Source organism: Ceratotherium simum, chromosome 7, assembly GCF_057802395.1.
Source record: "Ceratotherium simum simum isolate JZ-2026a chromosome 7, ASM5780239v1, whole genome shotgun sequence".
In the NCBI taxonomy this organism is placed as follows: domain Eukaryota; kingdom Metazoa; phylum Chordata; class Mammalia; order Perissodactyla; family Rhinocerotidae; genus Ceratotherium; species Ceratotherium simum.
In genome coordinates, this window is record NC_141906.1 from 30,233,092 (window position 1) to 30,255,637 (window position 22,546).

At 39.0% G+C, this 22,546-nt stretch overlaps 1 protein-coding gene across 7 annotated transcripts in view; it reads right to left on the reverse strand.

Annotated features, from left to right (window-relative positions):
* FAM168A (family with sequence similarity 168 member A) overlaps nt 1-22,546 on the reverse strand; it is a 190,241-nt gene that overhangs the window by 113,013 nt on the left and 54,682 nt on the right. For 2 of the 7 annotated variants that reach the window (XM_087433431.1, XM_087433432.1), the window contains exon 2: nt 22,158-22,210. The exons of the other annotated variants lie outside the window; for them this stretch is intronic. The gene's annotated coding sequence lies outside the window, so the exon portion shown is untranslated. The remainder of the gene's footprint in view (nt 1-22,157; nt 22,211-22,546) is intronic. 7 annotated transcript variants of the gene reach the window in all.

Genomic DNA, 22,546 nt, shown 5'->3' on the forward strand with positions numbered 1-22,546 from the left:
AAATTCAAATCCTAACCATCCTTCAGGCCCAGTTCAAGGCTCCCAACTCCAGGAGGCTTTTCTTTCTTTAAAGTGATCTGTCGTCTTTGGCTTTGAACCTTTTTCATCTTTTTTCCCCCCAGTTTTTCTCAATGCCCTCCTCCCATCTCCCTTCAATTAATTCAACCTGTGCTCTGCTCTGGCTGCATCAGTCTAGTTGCTTCTCTCCAAGTGCAGACAACACTCACTGCCTCTGGAGCTTGGCTCTGTTGGACTATTTTTCCCCCATCAAAAACACACCAATCCAGTTATAGTTTACTAGAAAGAAGACTGGACAACTTGGATTCAGAATATCTGAGTTGGAACACCAACTCCACTGATTCCTAGCCAACATCCCCATCCAAGTCTACCTAGCTCTTTCTACTAGGCAACACATCCTCCATATGTAAAATCACATAATAATAAATCTGAAAGGTTATTAGGCACACATAATAACTTGGGCTTTCTGTCTGAGGGATATAAAGGTACATAAGGCATGATCTCTTCCCCCTAAGAGCTTGTGATCTTACATGAGTGGGAAAATAGGAGGCAGCAGAGCCTGGCAGGGGGAAAAACTGACCCAGAGTCAAGGCATCAGGGTACTGGTCTCACTCCTGCCACAGCATCTGTGGGATCTGAATAAATACCTTCTCTTTATTGGGTCTCAGGCTTTCTTCCTCTGCAAAATGAGGAGTTAATCAGGGATTTTTAAGGGCCCTCCCAGCTTTGACATTCTGTGGAAAATAGCTATGGTACTAGCCCGTTCATGAGGTAAGCCAAAAGGGCAGTACAGATAATGCCTAATATAACCAGAAACAAGCTTCTGGATTCAATGGAAGCAGCTTTGTGACCAGCAGATCCAATGGAACCTCAAAGAGGGGATGGGCAAGTTGAAGCCAAATGATGAATGCATCTGTTGCTAGGAAGGCACGGCTAATCACAGGAACACTTCTCATTGACAGGACATTCTGCACAAACCCTCCATTCAGGTCCCAAGGTCCCTGCCCACACAAAGGAGCCTCATTGCCCAGAGAAGGAGAGGTACAAGTCAGGAGGTTGGCGGCACAGACAATGGACAAAGCCAAGTGGGGCACAGCCCATCCTGCCCAGAGCTGAGGCCGTATCTTGGGCCTTCTCAATCTTCAGGTTTTTTCTTGCCAGAGCAGGTAAAGAGAATAACAAAACAGCAGGGCTCCAGTAGTTGAATTTTTCAGAATATGTACTAAATCTCAAGCTCTTTTATTTAAAAAAATAGTTTTTGCTTTGTAGGACTTACAAATTTCAGAGAAATAGCAGCAAATACTTTTTTGTAAGCATTAGAAATAGTAAAAAATGGTTTTGCACTCGGTCAGATTCAGGTTCAAATCCCAGCTTAACTACTTATAATCCACATGACCCTGAGCAAGCGATTTAACATTGCTGAGCCTCAGTTTCCTCATCTATAATAACGTGACTGAAAATCCCCACCTCAGGGGCCAGCCCGGTGGCGCAAGTGGTTAAGTGCGTGCACTCCACTGCGGCGGCCCGGGGTTCGCCGGTTCGGATCCCGGGAGCGCACTGACGTACCGCTTGTCAAGCCATGCCGTGGCGGCATCCTATATAAAGTAGAGGAAGATGGGCATGGATGTTAGCCCAGGGCCAGTCTTCCTCAGCAAAAAGAGGAGGATTGGCAGATGTTAGCTCAGGGCCGATGTTCCTCTCAAAAAAAAAAAAAAAAAATCCCCACCTCACAGGATTAGCCTGAGAATAAAATGAGATAAATGAGAAGCACATTGTAGTCACTCAGTATGAATTCCTCTTTCCTTCCTGCTCTCATATCACACTATATTTACTTCCAGTACAGCACTAACTCCACTTTATTGTCCTTATACATCTCTTTATATTAGTACATTTATATATTCCTTATATATCTGTCTCTGCCATGAGATTATGAACAGCTTGAGACAGGGACAGTATTTTTTTTTGGTGAGGAAGATTGGCCCTGAGCTAACACCTGTTGCCAATTCTTCTCTTTTTGCTTGCAGAAGAGTGGCCCTGAGCTAACATCTGTGCCAATCTTCCTCCACTTTGTATGTGGGATGCCTCCACAGCATGGCTTGATGAGTCGTGTAGGTCCATGCCTGGGACCCAAACCTGCAAACCCTGGGCCGCTGAAGCGGAGTGTGCCAAACTCAACCACTACGCCACTGCGCTGGCCCCCAGGGACAGTATTTTAATCCAAATTCGAGATCTCCTAAAAGTGTCTGACATATAGTAGGGGTCTTAGGAAATTGGATGAATGTGCCTACCATGCATCCAGTCCTATGCTAGGTGCTAAAAAGGAACACAATAATGATCACGATAATGTTGAACATAAAAAAAAGACATAACAACAAGAAACGCATAGCATTTACTGTGTGTCAGGCACAATTCTAAGCCCTTTTTCCTGCTCCCATATCACACGTATAACAACCTGATGAGGTAGGTATTATTGTCTCCACTTTGTTGATCAGAAAACTTAGGTACAGAAAGGTTAAATAACTGGCCCAAGTCCACAACAGGCAAGTCCACAGAGAAAGAAAGTGGTTTAGTGTTTGCCAGGGGCGGAGGGGAGAATGAGAAGTGACTGCTAATAGGTACAAAGTTTCTTTTGGGATGATGAAAATGTTCAAAAATTAGATAGAGATGGTGGTTACACAAGTCTGTGAATATACTAAAAACTACAAATTGTATACTTTAAAAGGGTAGATCTTAAGGTATATGAATTATATCTTAATAAAGCTATTAAAAAAAAACTTGGAGAAGGTCAGAGAGTTAGGAAGTGGCAGACCCAAAATTCTAACCCTTAAAATCAGTGCAACTAACCACTATTCTATACTGCCCTCAAGAAACTTAAAATCTAGTACTATATAGTTATTACTTTAATATAACATGGATAGATATAAGCTATAGATAGTGGAAAGAAAATAAGGCGTGGAATTGCAGGTGTTCAATAATGTTTAATTGAATTGAACTGAAAAATAACTTCACTTATTAATTTAATTCCTGACCTCAAGGCACTCACAGTATGAAACGTGGCCGAGACATGTTAACAAACTATCCCTAATGTAAGTTAGAAGGAAACATGTACTATGTAAAAATAATTTCCCTTGGGAAGCATCTGTTATGAAGTGGTCTGGCAGAAATATTCACTATTCACTGAATATCCATGAGTTTCCTCTCAGTTCCTAGACCTCCTACAGTTAGGCAGTGCTAACCATCTGTGAATAGAAGTAACAAGTCTCACTTTCAGGCAGAAGTATTCAAGAGCTAATGTATGACCCTCCAGCTCTCTCTCTTCTGCAAAGGCACCTTGGAAGTCTCGTGTTGAGATGGTGGCTGAGTCTTCAGATCACAAGGCCGAAGCAGCATAAATAACCTGGTCATCACTTCCTGGAAGACAACTGCCCTCCAGAGTCACCTGGTCCACACTGGAATTCAAGCGAGCAAGAATTCAACAAGTCTTTGTTATGTTAAGCTACTGAAATCTTGTGGCCAATTTGTTACCACAGCATAATTCTGCCTGTCCTGACTAATATAAGTTTAACAAGAAATGAACCCAGAATATGTGAATTCAAACCTGTACTTGCCACTTACTATTCTGGCTAAGTTATTTGAACTCACTGGCCCTTGATGTACTCATCTTTAAAGTGGAGGTAGGGACATCGGCTTCTCAGAGTTGTTATCATAACTAAATAAAATATATGAAAGCAGGGGCATAATACAACTGCCTTTGGGGGAAAAAAGGTGAGACTAAATCTGATGGCTGGCTGAGATATTCTAACATAAGTCTAAGTTGTCAAAAGCAAGAAAGGGTATAGTGTTTGGGGGAAGAATTGTGTTTTATCTAGATCAGAAAGAGCAATTACTTGTTTCTCTGGGGGAAAAAAAACCCCATACTCCCATCTGCACAACACTTTACATGTCCAAATGACCTCCGATATACTGCTACATTTGATCTGGTAAGGCAAATATCCTTATCAAAGAAAGATTAACACAAGCCCTCAAAGCTTAATCTATACCTACCTATGGATCAGTGGGAAGAGAAGAGCATCCTTTTAAAGCAACAAAATGAAAAGGTACTTACCTGTGAGCAGCACCCCACCACCACCTCCAGGTGTGATGAAGAGGTACCATAATTCACTCTGCTTCAAAATAGCTCCCTCTGGCCAATTATAGTGTCTAAAATTTCTTCATTAAGACATTTACTCCAGGAAGGGATAACACATCAACAGTTACACTTGTTCTTATAAACCAAAGAAAATGACTGTATAATAATTAATAAAAGAAGGAAAAGAAAAAGGGCCATTCTCAATCTATTTAATTAACAAAAGAATTTTAGTGAAGGTATGAAAAACTATAATCACTCATGGTATATAAATGATAAAATTCCATAAGCTAATACAGGAGTTCAATAAACACGTGCTGATTGATTAATATAAAAATATCTAGAACAACTGTCCTGCCCTCGAGACTTATAAGTAAGAGAAATGACAAAAACTGGGCACACATAGCTGTGACATAAGGAAAAAATTAAAATGCCAGAAGAATATTAATAAAGTGCCATAGAAGAAATGAGGCTGAAAAAATTATTTCGCATCGGAAAGGCATCATGAAAGGTGGCATTTTGGCTGAGTTCCAAAAATTAGAATCTTCTTAGGAAACCCCTTAAAAACATCAGGAATTCTGGCCCCTTACGGGAACATCTCAGAACTTTATAAAATGAACCCATAACATAATACAAAGAGCTCTGAACTTGTAATCAAAAGAACTAAATGTGTCCTGGCTTCTTCCTTTACCAGCTGTGTTACCTCAAGAAATTTATCTAACCTCTCTGATCTCAATTTCCTCATCTATAACATGGGGAATAGTACCACTTACATTATTAGACTGTTGAATGAATTAAATAATGGATAAATGGTTAGACAAATGGTTGAGAAAGTACCTGATAAACTGAGATTGATAGTAACACATCTCAAAATGCATATCCTTGGGATTAACATCTCTCCATTCCTATACCATGATAAAATAAACTTAAGTTTCAAATTTTAAATTACTGCTGGAATTAAATACTGTTACATTTCCAATAAATATAATTCTAAACTCTAAGCCCAATTAAGTTTTACTTTTAAATGTAGATCCCTCACCCTCTTCTGTAGGCTTCTGCAGAACTTCACTCAAACTTGTAGTACAATTTTTTTCCCATGTCCATCTTCTCTAATAGATTTTCAGTGCCTCCAGGGCAGAGATCATGGGCAATTCACATCTAAGTCAGTGCCTACCTAAACATCTGTTGAGTCCATAAATGAATCAATGGGCCTATGGTACTTTAAAGAATGTCTGCATGGTAGAAAACACTTCATTCATTCATCCAAAAATATTTATTACATGTCTTCTATGTTCCTGCCAATAAATGAGACAGACATGATCCCTGACCTCATAGAGTTTACTGTCTAGTAGGGAAGACAGATATGGAACAAATAATTACAAGTAGGCTGATAAATTATTTTTTAAAAATACAGATTGCTATGGGAACTGAGAAGAGGCAAGAGCATGTGGTAACAGAAAATTTAGAGTGTAAAGCAACTTCAAGGTCAGTGAGTCTACATAGTTTTTTTTTTTTTAAGCAACTGAGTAGTAAATAATCTCTCCTCATCCCAATCTGCACCCTCACCCTTATGCAGCTAGTCCAGAATCCAGGTCACCTGACTGCTAGAGGCCACTGCTCCTTTACTATTCCAACTCAGAGATTTCTAAACCCAATAGAAATAGATGCTATATATCAACAGTTAAATGACAGTGTTCATTTAGGGAGGAAAAAATCTTATATATGTCATGACGGATTGTGCTTGCCCATTAGTTCTCTGAAGGTATACTCCTAAATGCAGAAATAAATATTTCTGTCCCTCAAGGAGATTAAGGGAAAACAACAACTCAGAAGTGTCTTTTATACTGCAAAACCTTGGTTTTGACTCAGAGATACTAATAAGTTTTTGAAATACCTGATATGACCTTGAGTATTTTTTAACATGAAGGCAGATACTGTACCTTTTCAACATAAGATAGGAAGAATAAGCCATTCATGCTGGGTCAATTACAAAAGCAGAAGATTTGCAACCATTCCTTTCAGCATGGGTCGTAACTTAATAGTAAATGCCTATTAAAAGGTAGTGGACCTTAGGAAACTAGAAAAAGAAAAGCAAAATAAATCCATAAGCACAAGAAAAGAAATAATAAGAATCAGAGCAGAAATCACTGAAATTGAAACAGGAAATCAATATAGAAAATCAATGAAACCAAAAGCTAGTTCTTTGAAAAGATCAATAAAATCAATAAGCATCTAGCTAGGTTAACTATGAGAATAGACACAAATTACTAATATCAGAAATGAAAGAGAGGATATCACTACAGATCCCAAGGAAATTAAAAGGATAATGAAAGAATACTATGAACAACTCTAGATGAAATAGACCAATTCCTTGAAAGACATCTGCCAAAACTCACACAAGAAGAAACAATCTGAATTGACCTATATCTATTAAAGCAATTGAATCAATAATTAATAATCATCTAAAACAGAAAGTGCCAGGCCCAGATGGGTTCACTGGCGAATTCTGCCAAACATTTAAGGAAGAAATTATACCAATTCTCTACAATCTCTTTCAGAGGATAGAAGCAGAGGGAACACTTCCTATCTCGTTCTAGAAGTCCAGCATTACCTTAATATCAAAACCAGATAAACACATTACAGGAAAAGAAAACTGTAGGCCAATATCTCTCATGAACATAAATGTAAAAATCCTCAACAAAATATTAGCTAATAGAATCTAAAAAAGCATAAAAAGAATTATACAGCATGACCAAGTGGAATTTATCCCAGGTTTGCAAGGGTGGTACAACATTCAAAAATCAATGTAATCTATCACCATCAACAGACTAAAAACAAAACAAAAAAAATCACATGATCATATCAATAGACACAGAAAAAGCATTTGATACAATCTAATATCCATTTATGATAAAGATTCTCAGTAAACTAGGAAGAGAGGGGAACTTTCTCTACTTAATAAAAACTATCTACAAAAACCCTACAGCTAACATCATAATTAATGGTGAGAAACTTGAGCTTTTCCCACTAAGATCAGGTACAAGGCAAGGAAGCCCCCTTCTCAACACTGCTTTTCAGCAAAAAGAGGGAAGTCCTTGCTAATGCAATAAGGCAAGAAAAGGAAATAAAAGGTATACAGATCGGGAAGGAAGAAATAAAATTGTCTTTGTTCACAAATGAAATGATCATCTATGTAGAAAATCCCAAAAAATCGACAAAAAACTCCTTGAATAAGTGACTATAGGAAGGTTATAGGATACATGGTTAATAAACAAAAGTCAATTGCTTTTCTATATATTAACAATGAGCAAGTGGAATTTGAAATTAAAAACACAATACCATTTACATTAGCATCCCCCAAACAAAATACTTAGGTATAAATCTAACAAAATATGTACAAGTTCTACATAATGAAAACTACAAAACTCTGATAATGAAATAAAAGAAGAAAATAAATGGAGAGATAGTCCATGTTCATGGATACAAAGACTCAATATTGTCAAGATGTCAGTTGTTTACCAACTTGATCTATAGATTCAATACAATCCCAATAAAAATCCCAGCAAGTTATTTTATGGATATTGACAAACTAATTCTAAAGTTTATACAGAGGGGCAAAAGACCCAGAATAACCAACACAATATTGAAGGAGAAAAACAAAGTTGGAGGACTGATGCTACTCAACTTCAAGACTTACTGCAGTAAGACAGTATGGTACTGGTGAAAGAATACACAAATAGATCAGTGGAACAGAACAGAGAGCCCAGAAATAGACCCACATAAATACAGTCAACTGATCTCTGATGAAGGAACAAAGGCAATACAGTGGAGCAAAGACAGTCTCTTCAACAAATGGTGCTGGAACAACGGGACAGCCACATGCAAAAAAATGAATCTAGACACAGACCTTACACCTTTTGTAAAAATTAACTCAAAATGGATCATAGACTTACATGTAAAAGACAAAACTATAAAACTCCTAGAAGATAACATAGGAGAAAACCTAGATGACCTTGGGTATGATGTTGTCTTTTTAGATATAACAGCAAAGACAAAATCCATGAAAGAAATAAGCTTCATTAAAATTAAAAACTTCTGCTCTGCAAAAGACAATATCAAAAAATTAGAAGACAAGTCACAGATAGGGAGAAAATATTTGTAAAAGACACACCTGATAATGGACTATTACCCAAAATATACAAAGAACTCTTAAAACTCAACAATAAAACCAACAACCCAATTAAAAAATGGGCCAAAAACCTTAACAGACATCTCACCAAAGAAGATATACAGATGGCAAATAAGCATATGAAAATATGCTCCACATCATTTGTCATCAAGGAAATGCAAATTAAAACAACAATAAAGGGGCCGGCCCTGTGGCTTAGCAGTTAAGTGAGCGCGTTCTGCTGCTGGCGGCCTGGGTTTGGATCAGGCCCGCACTGATGCACCGCTTGTCTGGCCATGCTGAGGCCGCGTCCCACATACAGCAAGTGGAAGGATGTGCAGCTATGACATACAACTATCTACTGGGGCTTTGGGGGAAAAAATAAATAAATAAATAAATAAACAAACAACAACAATAAGACACCACACTACACCTATTAGAATGACCAAAATCCAGAACACTGACAACACCAAATGCTAGCGGGGATGTGGCGCAACAGGACCTCGCATACATTGCTCGTGGGAATGCAAAATGGTACAACCACTTTGGAAAACAGTTTGATGGTTTCTTTAAAAACTAAACATATTCTTACCATGTGATCCAGCAACTACACTCCTTGGTATTTACCCAAAGGAGCTGAAAACTTATGTCCACACAAAAACCTGCACAACGATGTTTATAAACAGCTTTATTCATAATTGCCAAAACTTCTGCTCAACCAAGATGTCCGAATGGATAAATAAACTGTAGTCCATCAGACAATGGAATATTATCCAGTGCTAAAAAGAAATGAACTATCAAGCTATGAAAAGACATGAAAGAAACTTAAATGCATCTTACTAAATGAAAGAAGCCAATCTTAAGAGGCTTCATATAGTATGATTCCAACTATATGATATTTTGGAAAAGGCAAAGCTATGGAGACAATAAAAAGATCAGTGGTTGCTGGGAGTAGGGGAGTAGGATGAATAGACAGATGATTTTTAGGGCAGTGAAATACTCTGTATGATATTATAATGATGCATACATGTCATCATGTTGTCCAAACCCATAGAATGTACAATGCCAAGAGTGAACACTAAGGTAAACTATGGACTTTGGGTGATTACGATATGTCAACCTAAGTTCATCCTTGGTAAAAAAAAAAATCTACCACTTTGGTGAGTAATATTGATAATGGGGAAGACTATGCATGTGTGGGGTCAGGGGTATATGAGAAATCTTTGTACTTCCCTCTAAATTTTGTTGTAAACCTAAATCTGCTCTAAGAAAATAAAGTCTTTAAAAAAAAAAAAGGCAGTGGAGTTTAGGGGAAAGAATGGGAGATCCCAGTGATTCCACTTATTGACTGTGTGCTTTGGAGGCAGGAGCAAAGGCTATCTGGTTCTCTGGGGACCAGAGAATTCTCAGCATTCTCAGCGTCTAAGACAATGTCCAAGTCTTGACACACGGTACTTAAAATATATTTGTTGAAAGTCTGATGAAGGAAGGAACCACTTAAATTTTTTGATAGATTTTCTTTCTCTATCACTAGTAAGTGACAGAACCAAGATCTGAACCTCTGCCTTCCTATACTCCAGGGTGTCTACCCAGGGATATTAAAGAGTAGTATACACGCCTATAAAACAGCTGCATCTATTTCTCAGAGAAGATATCTAGTACCCAGCTAGGAACAATCTCTTGTGACAGACTGTATTTTCCAAAGATTGCCACAACTTCATCAAGAGGTGCAGCCTAATTTTCCTCCCCATGAATCTGAGCAAGACTGGTCCAACCACAGGATGCAGCAGAAGTAATGTTCTGTGACTTCCAAAGCTAAGTCAAAAATGGTCACTCAGCTTTTGCCTGCTTCTCTTGGATGCTTCCTGGAAAGAAGAGGCTCCTTCACTCATTCAAGCTTTCAAGAAATATTTGTTATAAATTCCTACTATGCGTCAGGCCCTAAACATTGTGTTAGGCACTGAGAATGCAGTAGTGAACCACTCAGCCACTGCCCCTGTCCTCATAGAGTTTATAATTACAACTTGTAAGAGATGCTCATAAAAAAGCAAACAGAGATTTGCTTGAGAATGGCAAGTCAAAAAAGAACACTCCAAGATGGTGACATTTAAATGAGCTATAACAGAGGAGCAGTTAGCCACGTTGGAGAGAGAAGAAGGGAAACATTTTAGAGAAAGTAATAGCATGGGCAAAGGCAGTGAAGCAGAAAACAGCCAGACATGCTCTCAGAGGCACTGAGAGGCAATGAGTGTGGCTGGTACAGAGCAAACAAGGTAGAGAATGGAACAAAGACCAGAGCGTAGATTTTTGAAGCAATACTGTTAGGTTAATCATAGATCAGTGAGTGTACCACATCAGTAGATTCACCACTTAAAATTATAATTTAAATATTACTTTAAAATTTGCTTTATATAACTTCAGATATAAAACCAAAGAACTTAAGTAATAAGTGCTGATACTAAATACTGTATGATTAGATGTAGTCACATAGCAAGCACATTATGCAAAAATGGGAATGTTTCCAAGACAAAGGAACATATGGTTTGAAGACCTTCCTGTAATTAACCTCTTTAGAATTTCAGGACAGAGAAAGAGAGAATTGACTTTCTCATTGCCTCGTTAATGGTGCATTTCATAAATCATACCTGATTTGACCTAGTTTCTTTAGCAATCATCTCAAAATGTTTCACTGAAACCATAATCCTTAAAGGGAGAGGACATCAAGGCTGTCACCAAAGGACACCCTGTCTAAGAAGAAACAGACCCTTTACAGAATTCAGAACATCAAAGGGGCTCCCTACATACCCTGCCCAAAGTCTTTGTCCTCTTACCAAGTGTCAAGCCCATGAAAAAGAAGAGATGGGTTTATACATTATTTCACAGTACTGTCAAACATCTGTCCCTCCCCCCTCTACCCCCCACACCCAAAGACAACTAAAATAATCAGCTGAAAAAACCATTACTGGCGATGGTTCCCAGAAAACCACCTCATGGGCCTGGGACTTCCCAGAAAACTCGAAGTTATATCAAGGTCCTTTGGTCTAGAAGGCTGTCTCTTACATTGGTTCAAATCAGTAAGTTCCAAGTTACAAATGAGCTAATAAAATTTTATTATGATACAGTAGTTTCAGAAAATATATGTGCTATTATTTTTGTGTGTGTGTGAGGAAGATCGGCCCTGAGCTAACATCTGCCAATCCTCCTCTTTTTGCTGAGGAAGACTGGCCCTGGGCTAACATCCATGCCCTTCTTCCTCCATTTTTTATATGGGACGCTGCCACAGCATGGCTTGACAAGCCGTGTGTTGGTGCATGCCCAGGATCCAAACCGCTGAACTCCGGGCCACCGCAGCGGAGTGCGCGCACCTAACCGCTTGCGCCACTGGGCCAGCCCTATGTGCTATTATTTTAATAAGACTGATTTTAGTCTTATAATCTGAAAGGATTAGTGGCTTTTCCTGCATGTGCAACCTAGCCTATGAATGTTGTTTGTGGCTCTCAGTAAGAGCCATAAAGGAAGGAGCCCTTTGGCCCCCTCTCCAGGGCAGTCTGAATAACAGGACAGACATCCTGTACTCTTGTCTGTACCATTGTTGCAATACCTGTGGAACCCTCGAAGGGCCTGATCCTCAGGGACAAGAGAGCTGAGACACACCTACCCCTACCCACCTTCTGGCGATGAGCACTTGAGCAAGCTAAAGGACCCCTTTTCCTCACCACTGAGCCCAGGGGCGGCAGGAGATAAAAATAAAGCTCTGCTCTTGTTTTTGCTCATATCTGATCATGACATTTGCTCTGGTGGCCAATAACAGCTCTTATTTTCATTTTTAGAACTAGGAAATTAGTCTTAACTGGATAAAACAACCACAGAACAGCCTCACTAGTAAGCAAAGAAAACCAAGGGAGCTTGCAGCTAATGCCTATGGATAAGAATGGTTTAATGGCAATAACAGTGGGGAAGGGGATAACCCAGTATTTGAAGTAAACTACTAGGGCACTGACTCATTGTGAGGCCTTCACTTTGGCTTGAATATTGTAGTTGGCAAATGAGAGCAAAGAATGATTCCCCAGCACTAAACAATGGGATTCCTCACTGAGAATAAAATTCTCATGCATGATGGATGAGCAATAAATCATTCTCAGAAGTGACCCAAAGAACTATCTGGGGCACGAGAAGTTTGGGAACACTAGAGTTCAACAAAGATGTCAAAAAGGGAATTCTCAGTGACATCAGCATGATGGCGGAGTGAGTTGTTTTCTTTGTCTCTCCCTTCTAAGTCAAAACTAAACAGACATCCATTAACCAGTAAAGGATTCCCTACATAGCACAACAGGATGCCTGAGAGATCCATGCAGTTATACACCTGAAGGTGGGTGGACTGGACCCCAGGGAAGTAGTTGAACTAGGGGAGCGGCCCCCTCCCCCTCTCTGGCGGCAGCGATCCAGGTAGCCAATCCTCACACAGCGGCCAGTGCAACTGTAGGTGGAGGCGGGGGCAGCACAGCCACATGCAAATGCTTGCAGAGCAGCGGTAGCCCACCAGTGGGAGCACCCACCATGCTGCAGTGGCCCAGCTGCACAAACAGAGTGGCCGACTGGCACAACTATGAGCAGACAGGCCGAGAACAGAAAAAACAGCCCCAGCCCTCTCAACAGTGGCAGGGGGAATCTGTGAAGAAGCAACAGGAACCACAGCAGAACTGGTGACCTAGCCCCCAGTGGTGGCAACCCCAACACCAGCTCCACCAGCAGCGGGGGCTGTATACAAGTCTCTGGGTCCCCAGGCTCCCACCAGCAACAGTGACACCCATGAATCCAGCACCTCTGCCAGCGGTGCAACCAGTACCCCAAACAGCAGCACAGATGGTGCAAGGGACTGCAGCGTCGGAGCCCACAGACAGCCAGTGGAGGAACACAAGACCCTGGTGACCAGAACCAAAGTAACCAAAGCTGTACCCAAATAAGAAAAAGTGGTTACTACTACAAATATGCCAGTAGAGGATCAATTCATCAAACACCATGAGGAACTAGAGTAACACTGCAGAGCAGAAGGAAAATGACAATTCTCCAGAAACCAAACCTGAAGTCACAGAAGACTACAATCTAACTGACAGAGAATTCAAAATAGCTAGTATAAAGAAACTCAATGAGTTACAAGAAAACTCAGAAAGACACTTCAGTGAGCTCAGGAATAAAATTAATGAACAGAAGGAATACCTCACCATAGACACTGAAGCTCTAAAATAAAAGAAACAGAAATTCTGGATATGAAGAACATAATTAATGAGATTAAAAGTAATGTAGAAATTAAAAAAAATAGAGTAGACCTTATGGAACAGAGAATTAGTGACCTCAAAGATAGGAACCTAGAAATGCTTCAGGTGGAGGGGGAGAGAGAACTAAGATTTTTTTTTAAAACTGAAGAAATTCTTTGAGAAATATCCAACTCAATTAGGAAAAGTAACATAAAGATTATAGGTATCCCAGAGGAAGAAGTGAGGGAGAAAGGAGTAGAGAGATTGTTCAGAGAAATAGTAGCTGAGAACCTCCCAAACCTGGGGAAGGAACTGGACATACAAGTACATGAAGCCAACAGAACTCCTAATTACATCCATGCAAAAAGACCTTTTACAAGGCATATAATTTTAAAACTGCCAAAAGCCAATGACAAAAAGGGAATTCTCAAGGAAGCTAAAATTGCAGCTTAGGAAAGAAGGAATCCTACTTTGCTACAGAAGAAAAAAAAACAAAGTAGTGGAGCAATAGCTTGCATTCAAGTTCTCTGATTCCCAAACCTAGGCTGTGACTTCCCTTTCTTATGACAGGGGTATTTTGTCAGGGGCCAACAATCAATTTTTACCTCCCCCCCCAAAAAATATAGGTCCATGCAATTTCTATAAAAGAGCTAACCTTAGCCCATCCAAAGAAAAAAAAAATGGACATGGCTACCGAGTTGGCATTTCAGAAAGCAGTTTTATGGTAATTTATTACTCCAGCATCAGCTACTCAGGAACTGGGTCATTAGGACTCGTTTGCTATGTCAGGCACTTTGCAGTGTCCCACATACAGAGGCTGTAATGACCAATATAAAAAATACTGAGAGGGCTCTGTTGGCAGCACCAGCTTTCACTTATATGAACATCAGCAGCAAACACTCCAAGGCAGGTTGGAACAGAAAGGGCAGTGGTGAGAGTCTGAGAGCCAGAGCTGGAGACTCAGCTTCCCTAGTTAGCCATTCTAGAACCTTGGCCTCCTAAGTCTCTGGGCCCTATTTCCATGTATAGTAATAACCCTTTACTTCATGTGTATGTAGTACCATAAGGCTTACAACAAAAAAGCAGCAGTCCCCTATCTTACTCCTGATTTCTACTTCCCAAAGGCACTCACTGTCAACTTTTAGCTCTTTTTCTTAGTACTTATCGTTTTATTTCCAAAAAACATGCTTATACTGGCTTTTTTTTTCAATTTTAGTCACTATTTATCATCTTTCTGTTATGAGGATTTGCTCTTTTATATCATGATCATCACCCCCACAACCACCCACACACAGGTACACATACTTCCCTTCCACCAACATAGTCACATCACAATTTTTAGCTAAATTAATATTTAGGATATGCCCATACCATGGACTACTACTCAGCAATCAAAAGGAATAAACAATTGATACACACAACCACTTGGATGGATCTCAAGGGCATTATGGCTGAGTGAAAAAAAGTCACATACTGTATGATTCTACTTATATATTTATCTTGAAATGACAAAATTATACAGATGGAAAACAAATTAGTGGTTGCCAGGAATTAGGGATGGGGGGTGTTGTGACTATAAAGGGGTAGTATGAGGGATATTTTGTAGTAATGGAATATTCTATATCTTCATTGCAGTGGTGGTTATACAAATCTACATGTGATAAAATGGAACAGAACTATATACATACATTGCACCAATGTCATTTTCCTGCTGTTGATACTGTGCCATTGTTACACAAGATCTAACCACTGGGGAAAACTGGGTAAAGGGTATATAGGACCTCTCTGTACTATCTTTGCAACTTTCTGTAAATCTATAATTATTTCAAAATAAAATGTTTTTTTAAATTAATACTCAGGGTTTACATTATTATAGAGATTTTCACAGCTAAGCCACATAGTGTATTATGACTGCACTGCCTTTCTTAGCTAGAATTCTACTTTTTCCTAGAATTAACAGTTGCCTCATTTTTAATTTGCTTGGTTTTAATGTCCTTTTCCCCAATTTTGCAAAACTTTAAGACTCCAAAAACCTTTAAGGCTCCTTTTAATATGATCAAACATGTCAGATAATTTACTGGTTTCATTTTATCTTTTCTTTAAAACATCCCTCTTGGAGACCTCCAACCTCTTGTTATTCCAATCTGGTAACTCTCTCTAGGCCTCCTGCATAGCTGTGGCCCTGGAATACCCCTAAACCATCATTTTGGAGTTTCTACTCACTTTTCTCTTCTATGTTAGATTCCCCCATTTCCTGGATCCATGCCTTCCTCTTTCTTTCCTAGCTCATTATGATATATCAAATTACTAAGTTTCCTGAGATAGCATACATGGAAAATAAACCTTTTAAGATGCTGCATGTCTGAACGTCTTTTCTCCCCTACCTTTATATTTGATTGTTAGTTTTGACTGTGTATAGAATTCTAGGTTGAAAAATCATTTCCTTTCAGAATGTAAGGCAATTCCTCCACTTTCTTCTGGCTTCCAATATAGCTTTTGAGAAGTCCAATGCCTTTGTATATGACTTGTTAATTCCCTCTGGAAGCTTCTACGATATGTTCATTCTACCCAGTGTTCTGACATTTCATGATGATGTGTTTCTTTTTTTAGTCATTGTACTGAGCACTTGATGAGGTTTTCAATCTAAACATACATGTACTTAAGTTCTGGGAAATTATACTATTATTTTGATGATTTCCTTCACTCTATAATCCAACACCTAACTATTAGGAGACCCAGAGATCTAAAGGGAAGAAACTGGAGGAATTGGAGAGAAGTAAAACATCAAAAATAATTAAATCACTTTTCTTAAATTTAAGTAACTTTTACATTTAAATAAATCTTAAACTGATCTTCTAATTTATTTCTTTAATCTCCTATTTTCTACTTCTTTGTTTCTATTCTTTCTTTATGTCCGCTATATTTTTAGGTGTCCAAAAGTTCTTTCTTGTTCTCTATTCCTTTTTTTATAGGACCTTACTCTTGTTTCACTGAGGCAATATCTTTCCTGATCTGAGTTTTTTCAAATTTTCTTTTGCTCCCTCTTGTGCTCTCCCCCCACCCCAACCTCTTTTTGGGGGTGGGGTTCCTTTTTTTTGATGTTTTAATAGTTTTTAACATTGTGAAATTTTGGGTTGTACATTTATGTTTGTCCATCACCATATATATGACTCCCTTCACCCCTTGTGCCCACCCCCCACCCCCATTGCCCCTGGTAACCACAATACAGTTTTCTCTGTCCATGTGTTGGTCTATATTCCACATATGAGTGAGATCATACAGTGTTTGTCTTTCTCCTTCTGGCTTACTTCACTTAACATAATACCCTCCAGGCCCATCCATGTTGTTGCAAATGGGAGGATTTTGTCTTCTTTTTACGGCTGAGTAGTATTCCATTGTATATATATACTACATTTTCTTGATCAATCATCAGTCGAGGGACACTTAGGTTGCTTCTACTTCTTGGCTATGGTGAATAATGCTGCGATGAACATAGGGGTGCATAAGCCTCTTTGGATTGCTGATTTCAGGTTCGTTGGATAGATTCCCAGTAGTGGGATGACTGGATCATAGGACATCTCTATTTTTAATTCTTTGAGGAATCTCCATACCGTTTTCCATAGAGGCTGCACCAGTTTGCATTCCCACCAGCTGTGTATGAGGGTTCCTGTTTCTCCATATCCTCTCCAACATTTGTTGTTTTTTGTCTTGGTGATTATAGCCATTCTAATGGGGGTGAGGTGATATCTCAGTGTTGTTTTGATTTGCATTTCCCTGATGATTAATGATGTTGAACATCTTTTCATGTGTCTATTGGCCATCTGTATATCTTCTTTGAAGAAGTGTCTGTTCATTTCCTCTGCCCATTTTTTGATCGGGTTGTTTGTTTTTTTGTTGTTCAATTGTGTGAGTTCTTTATATATTATGGAGATCAACCCCTTGTCAGATGTATGTTTTGCAAATATTCTCTCCCAGCTGGTGGGTCGTCTGTTCATCTTGATTCTGGTTTCGTTTGTCTTGTAGAAGTTCTTTAATCCGATAAAGTCCCACTTGTTTATTTTTTCTTTAGTTTCCCTAGTCTGGGTAGGCATGTCATCTGAAAAGATTCCTTTATGACCAATGTCAAATAGTGTGTTGCCTATATTTTCTTCTATGAGTTTGATAGTTTCAGGTCTCACCTTCAGGTCTTTGATCCATTTTGGGTTAATTTTTGTGAATGGCGATAGCAGATGGTCCACTTTCATTCTTTTGCATGTGGCTGTCCAGTTTTCCCAACACCATTTATTGAAGAGACTTTCCTTTCTCCATTGTATGTTCTTAGCTCCTTTGTTGAAAATTAGCTGTCCGTATATGTGGGTTTTATTTCTGGGCTTTCAATTCTGTTCCATTGATCTGTGTGTCTGTTTTTGTACCAGTACCATGCTGTTTTGATTACTATTGCTTTGTAGTATGTTTTGAAGTCAGGGATTGTGATGCCTCCTGCTTTGTTCTTTTTTCTTAGGATTGCTTTAGCTATTCGGGGTCTTTTGTTGCCCCATATGAAGTTTAGTATTCTTTTTTCTATTTCCATGAAGAATGTCATTGGGATTCTGATTGGGATTGCGTTGAATCTGTAGATTGCTTTAGGTAATATAGACATTTTAACTATGTTTATTCTTCCAATCCACGTGCATGGGATATCTTTCCATTTCTTTATGTCATCATCGATTTCTTTCAATAATGTCTTGTAGTTCTCATTGTATAGGTCATTCACCTCCTTGGTAAGATTTATTCCTAGGTATTTTATTCTTTTTGATGCAATTGTAAATGGTATTATCTTTTTGAGCTCTCTTTCTGTTAGTTCATTATTAGCATACAGAAATGCAACTGATTTTTGTAGATTGATTTTGTACCCTGAAACTTTGCTGTAGTTGTTGATTATTTCTAATAGTTTCCCAATGGATTCTTTAGGGTTTTCTATATATAAAATCATGTCATCTGCAAATAGTGAGAGTTTCACTTCTTCATTGCCTATTTGGATTCCTTTTATTCCTTTTTCTTGCCTAATTGCTCTGGCCAAAACCTCCAGTACTATGTTGAACAGGAGTGGTGAGAGTGGGCAGCCCTGGGGGGTGGGGTTCCTTTTATCTGTTACTCACGTTAGAAGTCTTTCAAATATCAGGTGATCTTTGCCCATTCTTTCACATTCAGGAGTAAGACACACACAGATACGTTGCGTGAGCAGTAGGGCACGTTAACTTTTAGGCTTCACTATAACAAGAGAAAATGTCAAACCAATTTTTTATTGGGGAGGCCCTCAAATGTCTGTGAGTCAGTTTCTCAGAAAGGAATCCCCCAATCCTTCATATGAGGAGAATAAGCCTGACTACCTACAACTGGGAGCTAATAACTAGATGGAGATCTTCACTTAATCCCTGTTTTCACAATATCATCTCTCTTTTACTCTCAGCTAAATTTGGTATTCCCAAATACAAGGCCTCCCTGACTTTATTTCTCCAGAGAATAAACCTCCCATGTTCTGCTTAAATAGAGAAAAGATCTGAGGGTTTCATTGTTCTTTATATAACCTTTGAACTCTTGTTTTCAGCTCCACCTCTTAAGCTACCATTCAAGACGCCAAGAACCTCCAATATCTAGGGCTTTCTCAAGTTCTGTACCACAAATGGCTCTGTTCATATACACATCCCCTCTGGAGCCTTAGCTTTCCTCTTTCTCTAATCTGCTAAATCATTCAGCACTTGGGCCTCTTCTCCATCTTCTCCTATTCTCTTAGCCTTGTGAGTTAATACTAATTTTATTCCATTTCAATGGAGTTTTTAAAAGGAGATAAGATAAATGTTCGATTCATCTTATTTTAATCACAAGGCCCCTCATGAAGTTCTTGAAAGGACAAAAGACAGAAATAATATGAAAGTTCTTGGAAAACTTATAAATGTTCAGTAGTAGTGGCAGTGGATATTTTTCTCTCATCAGATTGGCAAAGATTGTAGAGAGTGATAATATCCAGTGTTGCAAGGTCTGACAACATTCCCAGTGATAATCAAAAACCTAAAAATAAAAGGGCCTTCTTGCTCCTGAGTTCTAATTCTAACCCAACCATTGACTCACTATGTGACTCTGAACAAGTCACCTCCCCTCTCTGGGCCTCCATTTCCTCATTCGTTTTTTAAAAAACAAGAACAAACCAAAAATCATTAAGAGTATCTGACTTGCTTATCTCATAGGAGCGTTGTAAAGAAAAAAGCAACACTGGCCATGAAAGGACTTTGTAATCTTTATGGCTCAGTACAATCCTGTAGCATTTATGAGAAGGAAAACCAGAGACTATTCTCAAAAGTAAACTGCTTATTGTTGGCTAAACATCCTATGAAATAAACAGTTAATTTTCCTAAAGAACGGAAGAGAATTAAAAGGAAGAAATCTAGATTCTGGTTTTACCACTTGACTTTAAACAAGTCCCCTAACCTTTATGTTTTGGCTTTTGAATATCTCTAAGGATTCCATAACTATGTGACAAAAAGAGAAATGAAACCCTCAAACTGAAACGAGTGGAATTCAAACTCGCCAGAGTCTCTTGCCTGAAGAGGCTAAGTACATCACAGCTCTTCCATAACTATGTGACAAAAAGAGAAATGAAACCCTCAAACTGAAACGAGTGGAATTCAAACTCGCCAGAGTCTCTTGCCTGAAGAGGCTAAGTACATCACAGCTCAGCTTTGCAGGGACATCCAGTTTACTGGTCCATAAAACATTTTCTACTGGCCAATCCTCCTTCTTGGCTTATACCAAAGAATTAGCAAAATAATAGCATGATCACAGCTCCTTAAAGGCCTCTGACAAACCCTCCTCAGTCTTGTGTACAAAACACTGGACCCAGAAATACAAGCTACTGGAAGTTTTGAACCACAGCTCAGCCTTTATATTCCACTTTCTCTATAGAGAACAACTTGGAATACCAACAACAGGACTACAACTTGGGAAAGAAACTCTCAGGGGAAACAACTCCATAGTTCTGTCTGGAAACATGAGGGTAGGAGAAAGAACACCAGCACATTGAGCAAAACTGTCTCTAAAGGAAATGACAAGAGTTCCCCACTGAAAGAATTAATCAATGAGTATTTATTAATCCTTGACACATCCCACAGGAACTGTCCTACCCTCAGGGATCTTTTCCTTCAGATCGCCTAAGAACAGTCAAAGCCACTTATTTAGCACTTAGCATATGCAAATACTATGTGCCAGGCACTCCACTAGACACTTCCATTTATACCAGCCAGTTTCTTTCTCAAATCAAACCTATTATTGAGGAATTACCACCTCCATTTTACAGATAAATAAAGTGAGGTTCAGAAAAATTAACAGACTTACCCAAAATCGTGGATCACCATTATTATCATTATTATTTGTCATTATTCTCATTTTAATGAGAAAACTGAGACTCAGACAGGACAAATAACTATTAAATTATTAACTAGGAGAATGGGGTTTTGCCAGGATGGTTCTGCTATTAAAGCCCATACAAATTCCACTACATCATCTTTCCTGTTCGATGCTACAGCACAAAATGAAAGTAAGATTTCAACTCTAGTGAGCATACAGTTAAAAATAAATGACATGTTTATTTCTTCTTCAGTTCCTTCTAAAGAATAAATGTCATCACTTCTGAAAACCAGTTAAGCAGCAGCGTTTATTGCGAGGAAAATCAAAGAGGAAGGTAACTATTCTAAGATTGCCTAGTCAATGGTAGTACCAAAAGAAATTAAGGAAAGGTGACATTGGTCCAAGGGCTTCTCAGTGTCATGATGAAATCACACTCCCATGTCAGCCAATCTCAGTGGCCATCCCAGTGGATAATCACAAAATAACCAGCTGAATAATTTGATTAGCAAATCCTGACATTACTGGCTTCTTCCAATGCTTTTAATGGAAAGCTTTTCTTGTAACATTCTCTCTCTCAGGCCATATGCAATACTCCGACCCTTTAAGCAATGAGACAGGCATCAGGGTCCCCAACTCTGCCTGGCTGACAACCTGAGAAAGGAATAACTGACTCTCAATCCTAAATAATTTACTTACAGGCTTTGTGTGTGCTGGCCCAGAAGCAACAAACACACCAGCCTCATAAATTTTGCTTCTCAGTAATAATTAAGTGGTCTATCTAGTTTCAGGCCCCAGAAGAGAAAGGAAACCTGAAGGAGCAAGAGAAGAGAGGCTTAACGTTGCAGGGAATGCATCAGAACTCTTTTGTGAGCTGCAACTGTGGGATTAAAAAAAAAAGAATACCCGGCTGCCAGATAGAGAGCACTTCACAAATCAGATGTCTGAAGCTCAGGCTCAAATTGGCTTATTTAAAAGGCCAATTATTAGCAAACACTATCATTACAGCCTTGCAAGAGCTGCTATTCTGCTCTGTTCTTACTTGCTCAGCCCCAAATGGCCAGAAAGAGAAAGCAATTCCACAGATTTCTACCACCATCAGCTAACAAACTCTGTGCTTGTCCTCATAAACCGGGAGAAAGGGAGAGAGTGTTGCTCTGTTCAAATTTTAGAACAGCCAAACCTGTGCTCTCATCATAGCTTTGCCACTTACCAGCTGTGTAACTTTGGTCAAGTCCCTCAACTTTTCTGAGCCTGTTTCTCCATCTGTAAAATGGGAATAATACAATGGGCTGTAGGAATGAAATGAACTAAACTGCACTTGACACATAATATGTTAGCCTCCTCAGCCTTCTGAGGAATATACTTATATACAAAGTACCTACCCTAGATTTCAGATTGTCACCCTTTGGGAAAGGGGATATGTTTAATTTCATAGATTATATGAATATACATATATATATTTTTAGGAATATTGGCCCTGAGCTAACATCTGTTGCCAATCTTCCTCTTTTTTTTTTTTCCCACCAAAGCCCCCAGTACATAGTTGTATATCCTAGTTGTAGGTCCTTCTAGTTCTTCTATGAGGGAAGCCACCTCAGC